Consider the following 13,373-nt stretch of genomic DNA (forward strand, 5'->3'; position numbering starts at 1 on the left):
ACACACTTTTCCCAGAAATCCCCACACGACTATTTAAGGGTTCGCTTTTGTAGTAAAATAAATATTACAATTTCATTGTGTCTATAATTTTTATCAAACATTTTAACAATACATATTATTTATGAGATGAGAATAGGAAAGTCCACACACAGCTATAACGATTACTAAAGCATTCTGATTTTTCCAGTCGAATGATATCCAGAATCGGGTCGATCGAATCATTGAAAAGACCGGTTCATAAGAACCGATTCGCTGGTGAATCGAACATCCCCATTAGCACAACTGTAGTGCAGAGTGCAGATTATCCAGCGCTGCTTCACTGCTCCATCACTTCAATGACTGCTTCTCCGCGCCTCAATGTAAACCAATTATCCCGGCGACCCTTTTGGTCGCTCTTTTTATTATAAGGACACTTTTTTGTAATTTCATCGTCTCGTCGAACCGTTTTCTTTTGTATCCGCAAGAAAACTTCGAGGCAGCTGTGGGCAACTTTCCGCGTCGCGCGCAGAGGTGAAGAATGCATTAGCAGAGCTCGCGCAGCTAGCAGCAGCTTTCTTCGGCTTTCCTGCATCAAGCGCTGTGTTTCCTGGGGGTTTGTAATGTTTTTCCGTGTCTCCAGTCGTGAACTAACCTTCATGGATTAGCTGGATGAGTTCTATCCCTCGTAAATGAAAGGAAAATAACGAAAAGATTCAGTTTAAGGTGAGTACCAGACATTTTATTTGTCCTTCAGCGTCTCGCCTCAGTGTTTTCTGTCTTCCTCACTGTTAGCCAGATAATGCTAAGAACGGCGAGGGACGCTAATTTGTTCTCTAGTTCGCACTGCGTGTGAAACCCAGTGTTTTTCTGTGGCATTACATGACTCAGGCTTTGTTTTTGTTGTTTACATATTCATAAACCAGCGGGTTTTCACAATGTAACGTTAGCGAATTAAGTATCATGACTGTGACTAGATGTGAGTATGTGTACTGTGTTTAGGCAGCTGTATAACCATGATGTATGTGTCACAAAACATCACATTTTAATAGGCTTAATGTTTTCGAATGGGCATAAAATGACTTATTTGAACAATATCGACACATAAATGAGGTTCAGGTGCAGTAGCGTTAACGTTACATTAACCACCGTCTCTCATACACATCCTGTTTTCTAGTCTGTCTCCTGTTGAAAGGACAGTGTGGTTTACGAGGCATATCTGCTGCAATCTCTCGTTTATTGAGTTTAATGAGTAATATACCGTCATTGTGCCATCACGCAGATAGATTAACGTTTCATGCCTTTGTTTCACAATCACTTCCTGCTCTGAACAGGTTCTGTAGGTGAAAGCAGGGTTTGTGTTGATACCTGATGATAACTGTGAGCAGATCCTTTCACTAAGTGATCAGATTAGTTTGTCAGTGTTGTTAAAGGCTTTGAGAGTGCAATGATCGGAATCAGTCCTGATACTCGAGTTCCGCAATGATCGCAAACGCCTGGCAGTCTTGATCGGTCTGATGTGGGTTCAACTCTCGGTTTAGGCCCCATTCAAACTCATGATAGAGGAATGAATGGGTGTATTTCATCCTCTGTCATGGGATTGTGAGAAATGCGATCAGAATGGACCCAGAGGGAAATGTCATTACTTGGATGTTTCTCTCTCACAGTTTTAATTTTTCATCGACGTATCAAGTTTCCTTGTAAAAAATAATTTGGAGAAATAGAAACAGTTAGTCACAGAGAAATCAAAATAAACAGTTCTCATTTTTGCATGAAATATTGCAGTATGTATTCTAAATTATTTATCCGTGCACATCATTTTATTTTTAAATGCATGTGCCCTCTTTGACATCTCTTCTCTGGTGACGTGTTTACTGGCGAGAGGGCGGAGCAACCTGTCACTCACATGAGATCCACCAATAGCAAACCACAATCAATTCCCCACGGACAAAATGAAGTCCCGCCCTACATTTGTCCTTGTTCCAGAAGCCGTTTCTCTCGGATACACGGGACAATAGGGAAGAAAAGACTGGCGCAACTGTTTCATGACGACTTTTGAGATAATGGTTGACATACTTTAATTGTGTGGCCACATTTATTACATTGTTTATTGATTAGCGTAATCTCAATTGGAATTGGCATGAAGAGTTTTACCTGGGAGACTTCCATGTGCAAATGTTGTGTTGAGTTCAAGTTTGTTGAACTTTCACGTGCAAATTCGCATCATTAACCAAAATAGCAAACCTCTCGGTTGGACAGCGACATCTGTGTGGCCGCAGAGTCATAACATGGCGACAAAGCACTTGTTTCTGTTCTGCGGCGTCACAACAGCGTATCATTTGATTGCCTTTTTAAGTGTTGAAGTTTGAAAACAAGTGATTTTATACCGTTCAAGTGCAGTAAGCAGCGAATGTCTTCAAGCAATGCAGAGGATTAAGTAGGCTAGCCGTTTATTTCGAAACATAATTAGCCAAGGGTCCAAAAAACAAGTGATTTTATGAACATAAGAACTACAATAAAGATAACATAGAATAAACAAGTAATAAGATCCTGGTGGATGATTGATGATCTTCCAGTGATGTTTCAGCTGTAGCTCCTACTCTATGCCGCACGGTAATTCAAGACCTGTCAATCTGAGCGATCGATCCAATCCAAGCGCACTTCAGCTGTTAAGACAATGTCTGATTGGTCCCTGCCCACTATTCCCACTCACCACAGCCGAGATCCCGTTTCCATTGCAAGACGTTGGAAAACCCTGCGTCATGATTGTGATGCGATCAGTTCCCGAAAAGGCCTATAGCTTCAGCCAAGCAGCATGTCTTGATCTATGGTCTCATGTTTTGTTTGGGCCTGTTAAGACCAGCTGCTCTAAATAAAGATATGTGATCTACTATGGTTTACTAATGTTGTACGAAGTTACAAACAAAAACATGGTGCAAAAGCGTCATGCCTTTACTGTTTAGTTTGGTCTCTAACTGAAATAAATAAGCTTGTTGTATTCTGCTAGTTGAGACCTTTTCAACGATATATGACAAGTCCATCTGTGATTTTACAATCACATTTTCATGTAAAGCAGTTATTTTTTCCACACTGTGAAAATAAAGCACTTTTAATATATCAACACATTTAAAGCACTTGTTAAGTGATGGTCATATTCCCTATATTCACTGTAAAGACAAGCTTCTAAGCTTTAAAACGACACCTATTTTGTTGGTTAAGCAAGTGTTTAAGTAACGTTAACTTAATTGATCGTTAATTTGAACAACAATCAATTATAGGAATTCATGTAAATGGACATGCCCACTTCGGATGTTTATTTTGTTGTCATTATTCCTGTATCGTTCATCGTAGTTTCACATCTTGACAAATCTGTGCATAATTTGAGAAACGGCTCTTCTGAAACTCTAGAGGAGACATTCGGGGTTCCCATGATCACCGAAAACCAAAAGATTTGAGGGAATTTTAAAATTGTGATTTCCAGAAAAGCTTGCACGTTTTATATATAGTTATCTAATTCTAAAATAAAAATATTAATTAAAAGGATTTTTCCCCTTACATTATTCTTTATAAATTTTACTCTTTGAGAGTGAGAGAATCTCTTTAACATTTATTTTGAAATACTTGTCCAGTTATTGCAAATGACGGTAAAAAATAATGAAAAATGTGGGAACCTGCAAAGATTTCTCAGGAGAGAGCAAAGGTACCCTCCATTTACTGTCATTGCTTGTGAGGAGAAACGCTCCTTTGTGGTTTTGGGTTCCTATGGGCCTTAGCATTGATTTCACCCAGGATATCAACAGGGTTCTCTGCGGATCGTTCTAGCAGGTGATAAATGAAGCTAATGGGATAAGATGGCTTGAGGGAGATTATTGCCACTTGCTCGGCTCATCTCCCTCATGGCTAATCCCTATTTTCTGCGTCCAGCAACAAACAGATTGGAACGAATCCGGCAAGTGTGAACTTTAATCAGGAAAGATTCTGCTGAGGGTTTGTCTGTAGGTTACGCCAGATTGTTTTGAGCATTTCAATGAATGAATGAGTCACAAGGATGCAGTAATGTAACAGGCCTGAGCTGTTCTTTTATTATGGGTTGTGATTTCTTAAAGCCGTTTGGTCTGCTGGGTGCTTCGTCAGGAGCTCCAGTGCAGGTGTTTTAGAAATGCAAACAGAAGAATTCTCTCGTCTAAATAAAGAGTAACAAATGTGCACCTCAGATGGTTTTGTATTCAAGGAAGAGATATTGTGCAACGGAGTAAAGGTTATGTGTTCAGTTTAATATAAAATCTGAATGTAACTTCATTTAGAAAAATATTCACATCTTGTGCTGCATGTGTGTTTGATCCCGGGATCAATCCCAGGACGTGTTTGCGTTCAGCAGGAGGCACTCTAGAAATTAGCTTATATGGCAATTTTCTGGGATCAACACTCTGTGTGAAAGGGGTATATGTTTATAGTTGCATAATGCACGTTTTTTGCATACTTTTCTTTGTACGCAGTTTATAGGCAACTGCACCGTAAGCGTCAGTATGTGAGTATTTCATTCTGAACAAAAGTGCTTTTTCCTGTTTAAGTAGCAGCTATTTGCTTCTGATGGACAAGAGCTTCTGTTGAAACAAGCCACTATAAAGCAGAACCTGAGATGCTCTCATTCAAAATATTATAATGAAGGTGTGGATGTCTTTGTCTCATGCATCTGAGGCCCAAACCGAACCACAGAGCCAGTGAATTCAGCCAGGCCGTTGCCAGCACACACTGATTGCTTCACACTGATGCTCTTCAAATGCCTTAGAATGATTTAAATACATGTATAATAACAGCGAGGCAATAATTATGGTTCAAATAAAGAAGCAAAAACAAGTAGCCTAATCATATGGTTTTATAGAACACTGTTAAAATACATAATATAATACATATTAACAATCATCCTTATGTATTATAACAAATGCCTGCCTATGGCTTAGTGTTGTTACTCTACAGCAGATCAAATCCTGGTTAAATATTGACCAAACAGCATTTATTTCAAATGTTCTCTTAGCTAATCTTTAATATTTGGCCACTTCTTTGATAGAAATGCTACAGCCACTGTAATTTCTTGAACAAGGACATCAAAACATGCAAACTCAGAGCCAGCGTTTAAACTTTTTTCAATTTGCGATGAACAGTTTGCCTATTTCAAGAGATATTGATGTATTCTCCTGTGTTGGCGTGGGTTTATAGGCTACATGATTTATCTTACAAATCTGATGAAATGGAGCACATTGTGTTCCTAGATGAATGTTATAGCAACTCAAACTCGCAGCATATGCAGAGACTGAGTTTGAGACGCTTCATAAATGATAACAGTTCATGTGGAGCCGCTCTGAGACGAACAAAACCTACACGCATGTAAATAAGTATTGAACACACTGGGCAGATGTTTGTTTAATTGAATCGTAGCATCAGAATAGCACTATGGTATGGTATGGTTCACCGCGCTGCTACAGCTTGAGGCGGTCTACACTGGAGAAACGAAGCGACCATTGCAAATCCATTTCTTCTTTGTGTTAAAGTTACGTTGAAGTACGTCAGAAATAAACAGGGCATCAGTTTACTGTCAGGTTTCTGTCGTGTCACGCCGAGCTGCGTCTAGTGTAGACAGCATCACTGATTATAATGGGTTCTGTGTGCCTTTGTCGCGTTGTGCCGTGCCGCTTGGGTCTGGTGTAACATGGTGTTAGGCAACTCATTTGCAAAAGCTTTGTGAATCGGTTCAATCGAATCATTTAAATTACCGGTTCAAAAGAATCGTTTGTGGTCTGAAAACAAAAAAGATGTATTTCCATTTCCTTAGTAAGGTTGTTGAGCTCAATAGATTCAGATGAAATGACAAAGATGACAATGGAAAATAACGCGCTCGAGTCAGACTCATTCTCTTCACGCCAAACTGCACAATTAGAGATTTATTGTGTTCCACGTAACCCGTCTTTTCCTCTTCAAAATATGTGTGCTTCTACAGAGAAAATATTTACACTGATACATTCTAGATATGCTCCATTGTGTGTGTGTGTGTGTGTGAGTGTGTGTGTGTGTGAGAGACAGAGATACAGTACGTGTCAGTGCTATGGAATGTTTCCATTAAAACCAGGAGAATGCGGGAGTGTTTCTGCTCAGTCCCTCACGGCACCGTAGACTTTGTTCCCACACTGTGATTGCTCTGCTCTCTATATTGCGCATCCCATTTACGTCCTAAATGGCTCCGACCTCTCATGTAGAACGAGTTGCCATCAGGCTATTGAGTAAACATTTCAAATAGCTTTCACCAAGAGCTTGTTATGATCAACACTGTGGACATGGTTTCATTCTGCTGCAATGGTTACTTCTGAGAAGTACTTCTATGATGTGTTGCAGTAAGACTGGATATACAGGTTTCAGATCATGAAAATGAAAATCTGTTATCTAGCGTTTAGTTACTAAAGATAACAGGTGGTTGTTGTTGTAAAGGTTGAATCCCTCTAAAACATAACACATTTTTGCATAAAGAAAATGAATCCTTTTTTAATATTTGTAAGCAGTCTTTTGGGGTATGTAATATGTCCTATGTTTTTCTTAAAGGTCTGCTGAGATTCACCTATTAGCACCTATCTTCAGTCACCGTATGATAGTCCTCGTGCGAGCTGGGTCCCCATCCTAACATTTAAGGCATCTATATGGTTTCCTGTATAAAGACCCAGTTTATGTGATATGCAAAGCCAAAATGTGCAGCCAAACTGATTTCCATATCTCCATCTCTTCGGGCCATTGTCATGCACAACTGTACTGGGTGAACAAACACACAAGATGATCAGACACCCTGAAAGATTGACCGTTGAGTGCCTGACACAACTACAGGCACATGCTGTGTTTGCCTTCAGTGGATTGTAATGCCTTTAAGACATGATGCTTCTCTGCTTGCCTGTAGAGCTGAGCTTTCTGTTCAGGGGATGTTGCTCGTATCATTATAAGTCATGGCCTACTATTCTCCTACACTGTTGACTGCTTACGATGTGTTGGCCAACCATTTGCGTTTGCACACTTGTAAGTATGTTTTCTGGCCTTGGTTAACTCCCACTTTGTAGGGAAAGCCCTATTCGCACTGGATTAGTATTATCTGGGGACCTCGTGTGATTTAGAAATTTACCCCGGCACATCTGAATTTCATGTGGCACATTCCCATAGGATATGCCTGTGATTTTACTCGAATTTACAGACTTATCTCCCGGATATGATGTCAATAGGCTATTGCTTGGAAATGTCTTGTCGTTATTAGGCTATAGGTCTAGCTGTATAATCATAAACAGAAGAATGTTCTTTACCTCATGCTGCTGCTATACATGTCATCCATCACCATCTAATCATGGTTTTCAGCTTTCTCTTTCTGCAAATTGTATGGTGTATAGCGATATGACCCAGCACCCAAAATACTATCAAAGCACTCCAACGCAGCCTCCGTTCTTCACGAAAGATGGATAAAAAGCGCACAGGAAACAAAAACCTTGAAAAAATTAAATACGACCCCTCCAAATCCTAGAGATGCCGATTCACACGGGACTAATATCATCACAGGACCTCGGTGTTCGGCGAAATGTGGTAAGTCATTTGCGGGGGGATTTTTACTGAACAAAATCACAGACATGGCCGATTCACACGGGATTAAGATCACAGACAACCTCTGCAGTTATTACAAATGACTAGAGGTCACCTGGTAATACTAATCCAGTGCGAATAGGGCTTTTCAGTGTATTTTAGATGCCCTGATCTGGAGCATTGTGTTAAAGCCATAGTAAGGCGCGTGTGTGTGTGTGTGTGTGTGTGTGGTACATGCACAGATTTCAGGCAGATGTTGTTTTGGCTGGTGCTTAGAAACAGTTTCACACAAAACATATCATTATTAAATCAGAGGAGGGCAGAAAGAAATTGCCAGATGTATAATGTTTAGGTCAGATGTGTAATTTGTATTCATCAATATTGTTTGGAGTCGCGAGCGTGATTTCTGTTTGCACCTCGGTGTGTACATTTGTCATTGGCACTGAGGAGGTTTGATGAGGTCAGCTGTGGACATGGCTAATGATGTGCGTGTGCTGATGACTGTGTGTGTGTGTGTGTGTGTGTGTGTGTGTGTGTGTGTGTGTGTGTGTGTGTGTGTGTGTGTCTAAATGGAACATTATAAAACGCTAACATAGATCTTTCCCATGGATTCTCTGATCTCTTTTTAAATGGTTTATCCAAATAAGAAAATTGTCAATTTCTCACTCTCTTGTTCTTTCAATTCCACACATGATGTTTTCTTCCACACAATTTCCTCCTTTTTCATTTATTTAAAGTGGGGACAGATGCTGTTTAAACCAGAACTAGTCGATTACATGTGCTCTGTAATCATGTCTTCTGAAGTCAAACGAGAGCTGTGTGTGACAAACAGGCCTAAATCGTCATCATAAATCATAAATGAATGATCCTTCAGAAATCCTTCTAATATGATGATTTGATGCTCAAGAAACATTTCTGATTATTATCAATGTCGAGTTCAAAAGAAAACAAGGAAGTGAGATTTGAGAGATGCATCAGAGAGGAAGATTTTCAGTAGATAATGATTAAAGTTTTGTGTCAGGAAGAGGATAAAATTAGCATAAGGCAATTATATACAGAAGATTTGAAATATAGTGTTTGTGTCCTTTAATTTGTGTTCATTTCTGGAGCTTGACTGCATACATACATTGAATAAAAAAAAGAGCAGCTGGGACATTCTGTGAAACCTCTGTTGTTGTTGATGTGAAGGAGAGTAAATGATGGCAATTAAAATTTTTGGATAAACTTGCTTAAATTCTGAAAGCTTGAATGAAGCTCTTGCTTGTAAACAGTTATTTTTAGATCACCATGTTGCCAAATGTCCTCCTTTTTGAGCTAGTCATGTTTCGGTGTTTTATCGTTATTGTTTTGTGAAAAGCAACTGTATGGAAGCAATTTTTAGAAGCAAAAATAAGCCCATTTTGCTTATATGTTTGTTTATATTGTGGGAGGCCTGTAGCATTTACTGGGTGACCTCAGTGTGTGTAACATTTGACATTTGAGTCCGTCCGGCAAATCTCACATCTGTGCCGACAGCTTTCCTCCGTTGATACGACACTGTGCTTCTGTGACCCACTTACCTCAGCATCTGCCTCTCTTTTCCCCACCGCACCACTGTTTCAGCATCACACTCAAATCCTGCTTATCAGCCCCTTTCATCGCCATACAACACAAGCAAATAAACGCTCATGTGACAATCTCACTTTTATGACCGTAAGCCTGGATTTAAGACTGTGCACAACAGGAGTTCGCCTCTGTAATGAAAGGGTTTTGTGGTTTATGCACACGTTGAAAACACACGTTGAAGTTTGCTAGGTTCCGGCTGAAAGGCGGATGGGGACGTCTCAAGGTTTATGTCTTTATCTCTTTATCTCGCACGTATATGTGGGTCAGTGACGTGATGCTCATTTGGTAAAGACATTCGCAAAATCAGGTGAAACGGGAAAGCCACGTTTCCGCAACGGTAATCATGTGGCGGTGTCCCATGCAGGAGTATGTGTGCGTACAGACAGTAAATCTTTGAGGCCGATAAAAAGGACCCGGGAGGAACTAGAGCAGAAGTAAGTGACTGTCAGACAGACCAATCGCTGCAGCTTCAGCCCTTCCTCCTCCACAGCTGCGGTTCCTCAAGCACCAGGGAGACGCTTATATGATGCATATATGTGTCATACATCACACACTGTGTTTAGGCAGTGCCTGCAGAACGCTGCACAAGACTCTTTTGTTTCCCTCTGAAGTTTCACTCAGGCCAAATTGTGCTGTTTAATTCAGAATTTGCATAGTGACAAATTTTAGTTGCATCATTTCCTGTTTCACACACGCACAGTCGCTGTGCCAGTCAGCTGTGAGGGTTCATATGTTCTGCATGTGGCGCTTCATAATCGGAATGAAAATTCGATGAGTGGTTCGACGTTATTTCACAAATTATAACGTGCATATGGCTGTATATTTACAAAATATTTCAGTTGTGTGTCTAAAGACAATATGAAGATATTTAAACTAAAAAACAGATCAAAGATGGATGAGAAGAAATAAAGGTTTTTGACTTGAAGCGTGTCCAAATTTCAAATCATGTGGTTCATTTAGTAAAGAATAAGTTCAGGAAAATTGTGTACTATTCAGCTGTCGTGAATGACTTTTATGAAGTCTTCAGTTCAGTGAAAATGATTGCAGTGTTTGAGTGATTTGTTTGCATTGCCATTGATCAGCTTTTGGATCAATGTAAATTTGGAAATGAAGTGCAATCACAGTCCGTATTGTACAGTGGTGTCCATTATCACAGGTTCAGATTGCATTGGTGAAAAATGAGCTTGTTGGTAGATTGTTTTCTCTTCGGTCAGCGTTTGCATCTTCAGCGACGGGTTGTATTTCCAGGGTGAGAGAAATGGCACATCTACAGTTCTGCTTTTCGGCTACGCTATAACTCCTTAAGGAACATCAGACATTTCCTTGCAGAACCAGAACCCGCCTGTCCATTCAGCCGACGTTTCTCATGACCCATCCAGCCAGTAGACTCTTGGAAAACAAGTGCTTGGCCACAACAGCAGCTCGTGTCCCCGGAGCACTCTCAGTTCGCTATCCTCTGATGGAGACACGAGACATTACAAAGCAGAAATGAAGCCAGAGCGCAGAGACGCGGTCTCCAGTCGAGCGGTCGTTCCCAGGCCCGGAGCCGCAGGGCTGCCTTGAACTCTGCCCTCTCAGGGCTAATTAAAACCACTTCTCTGGACCTCAGACATCACGAATAACCACTTCAGTTAACTTCGCTTTTTACTGCCCTCAAGTATTTTGGATCAATGACGATGTCTGTGGACAAGACAATGACAGCTATAAGTAATGCAACAACACATGCCTCACTTTTCCTCAAGATCTGGCCTGAGTAATGCTGTGAATATGAGCAGCGGTGAAACGTGACGAATCCAGACCACAGCTAATGCTCTCGTGTGTTTGCAGCGTAGATGCAGTGTGAAGGATGTGTGCGATTCAGATATGCTTATTTCCTAATAAGGAATGGAGAGTGCTGGTTTTAGTCGAGTTATTGAAGATGTGAACTGGTGATTATATTGTCCAGGTCGATTTAACAGTTGATTTGAGCTCTTTTAGATTTATATTGTTAAAGTCAGCATGAAATGTAAATTCATGCTCTCTTTTTTTCTGTTATTGATTATTATTGTGAACGATTCATCAATGCACGTTTGTTTCTTCTTTTTTTTAACTCATAATTTTAAGCAAAAAAGCTGTTTTACAAGAATTTTACGACACGAGTGAAGCACAAAGCTTTGTTTACAAAAGAAATAACAGGTTAGCGATTTAATGTTTCATTGCAACCATGGATTCATGCCGTAAGAGAAAGGTAAATAAGCCCTTAAATTTAAGCCGTTCTTATGTATTGTGTTTTGTAATCTGGTCACCCGATTTTCCATGAATGCAACAATATGTCATGAGTTATTCCACTGGACATGGAGTCTCTTGTTTCTTTTCACAAAACTTCACTCTTGTCTCACCCATTTTCCCTGGGAATTATAAAAGTTTTTTCCTTTCAAGGCGAGACACGACACGGCAAAAACATCGGGGTTTTTTTTACTGGTCAATTTTGAGATTTGTCTTCAATAGCATGTCTTCTTTCAGACTTGTGTTGGAAAAAATTCTGAAATACACATTTAGGTCTTTATTTTACTACACTTTGTTCGCATCTGTAGATTTCTCATAAATTCAACAAAAGTTTGCGTTCTTAATCCTCCCGCTGCTCCGCGATCTCTGTCTGCTCCCTGTCATCACACACACGGCTGGATAGCTCTCTCTCTCCTGTACAATCCTGTCGGATCCAAATATGGTCATTTCCTTTTTATCAGCAAACAATCGTGAAAGTAAAAGGACTGAATGCGCAATCTCATTGGCTGATGATAAATCTTTAAAGCCCGTTTTCTCAAAATGACCTTTCTCTCATACTCCAAGTCCGAAATCTCCACTTCAGTAGCACCGATATACACCAAACTCTCCAGTCTTGTACCTAGTTATATTATGAAGACATTTACAGAGGGATTTGTAAATATATTATTCCTAGCCTGATTTATATAACATTTTATTCCAAAAAACATGGCGCAATTTTTTTTTTAATGCTATTGACAGTATTTTCTGATTTACAGGATAATAAAAGTAGATATCCATAAATCCCTCTGTAATTTTTTTCCCATCTAATATGTGAACACAATGAAAAAATAATTTTTAACCTGGCTTTATCCAATACTCAGATTTCGTTTTTTTAAATATATGCAAAATAGCGCATATTTAATTAGATATTGCCTAATTTGCATATTTAAACATTCAATTATAGAAAACTTGTAATACATTTTTTTTCTCATCTTAATGTAGGTAATCAACTGGGAAAGTTTCATGGTGATATCTGCTAGTTAAAAATGTTACCCTATTCACCTGTAGTGTCTCGCCTTAATTACTATATTCACTTCCTTTGCTGTGGTAAAGTAGGAAATCGCAGTAGGACAGATACCTTTTTACTTTCACATTAAATTCTGTCTGCACTTGTTGGTAATGCATGTCAAGCTTATTCGAATAGCAAACATTTTACACACGCCAGTAATTTAGTTTAGCTTTCTCTGGCAGCGCAACATCAAAAATAGCCTGAATGTGTCATTAACATAAGAGAAACAAGTGTTAAACAAAAAAGAAAAGGAAAACAGAAAGAAGGTGAAGGGAGAGACTTGTTATCAATTAATAAGGAAGTGATTGTAGAGTATTAACCAGTATTATATTTCATTTGTTTTTAACAGCAAAAATGCTTTGTGTGTGAACTGGCCCTAACAGAGGATGTGCCACACATGAGTTCACTGGTCATTCACCGAGACACAGCTCAGTGGAGCAAAAAAAGGTCTAGAAACGTAACGTTGAGCTTACTTTAAGTTGAGCGCCACATTTTTAGTATGCCGTGTGATCCGCGAGACGCTGCAGGAGACGCGAGACGCGAGCACAACTGTTGAAGAAGTCCGTCCAGCGCGTTTACATTGAAAAACCATGGAAAAGTAGAGCAGAGAATGGAAAAACGCGCTCTGTGTGAAAAACCCCTTAGAATTCCTGATTCCAGAGAAAACATCCACGACTGCAGAAAGACACACATTTAAACACACACACACACGTGCCTCTTTGATCAAGCGCTGTGAAGCCTCATATAATGCTCTGCGGGACGTCTTTGATTTCTGATTAGCTTATTGCAGTAGTAGTGTTGCCATCCGCTATTGGATTCAATGTAACGCACAACATTAATGCAACTATAACTGTCTGAGATCTAATAGAGAATGTTT

At 39.7% G+C, this 13,373-nt stretch overlaps 1 protein-coding gene across 2 annotated transcripts in view; it reads left to right on the forward strand.

Annotated features, from left to right (window-relative positions):
* The first annotated feature begins 278 nt into the window (after positions 1-278).
* erbin (erbb2 interacting protein) overlaps positions 279-13,373 on the forward strand; it is a 67,730-nt gene continuing 54,635 nt past the window's right edge. For both annotated transcript variants that reach the window (XM_082157643.1, XM_082157644.1), the window contains exon 1: positions 279-702. The gene's annotated coding sequence lies outside the window, so the exon portion shown is untranslated. The remainder of the gene's footprint in view (positions 703-13,373) is intronic.

The sequence above is a fragment of the Leuciscus leuciscus genome (genome assembly GCF_965113295.1).
Source record: "Leuciscus leuciscus genome assembly, chromosome: 24".
Taxonomy (NCBI): domain Eukaryota; kingdom Metazoa; phylum Chordata; class Actinopteri; order Cypriniformes; family Leuciscidae; genus Leuciscus; species Leuciscus leuciscus.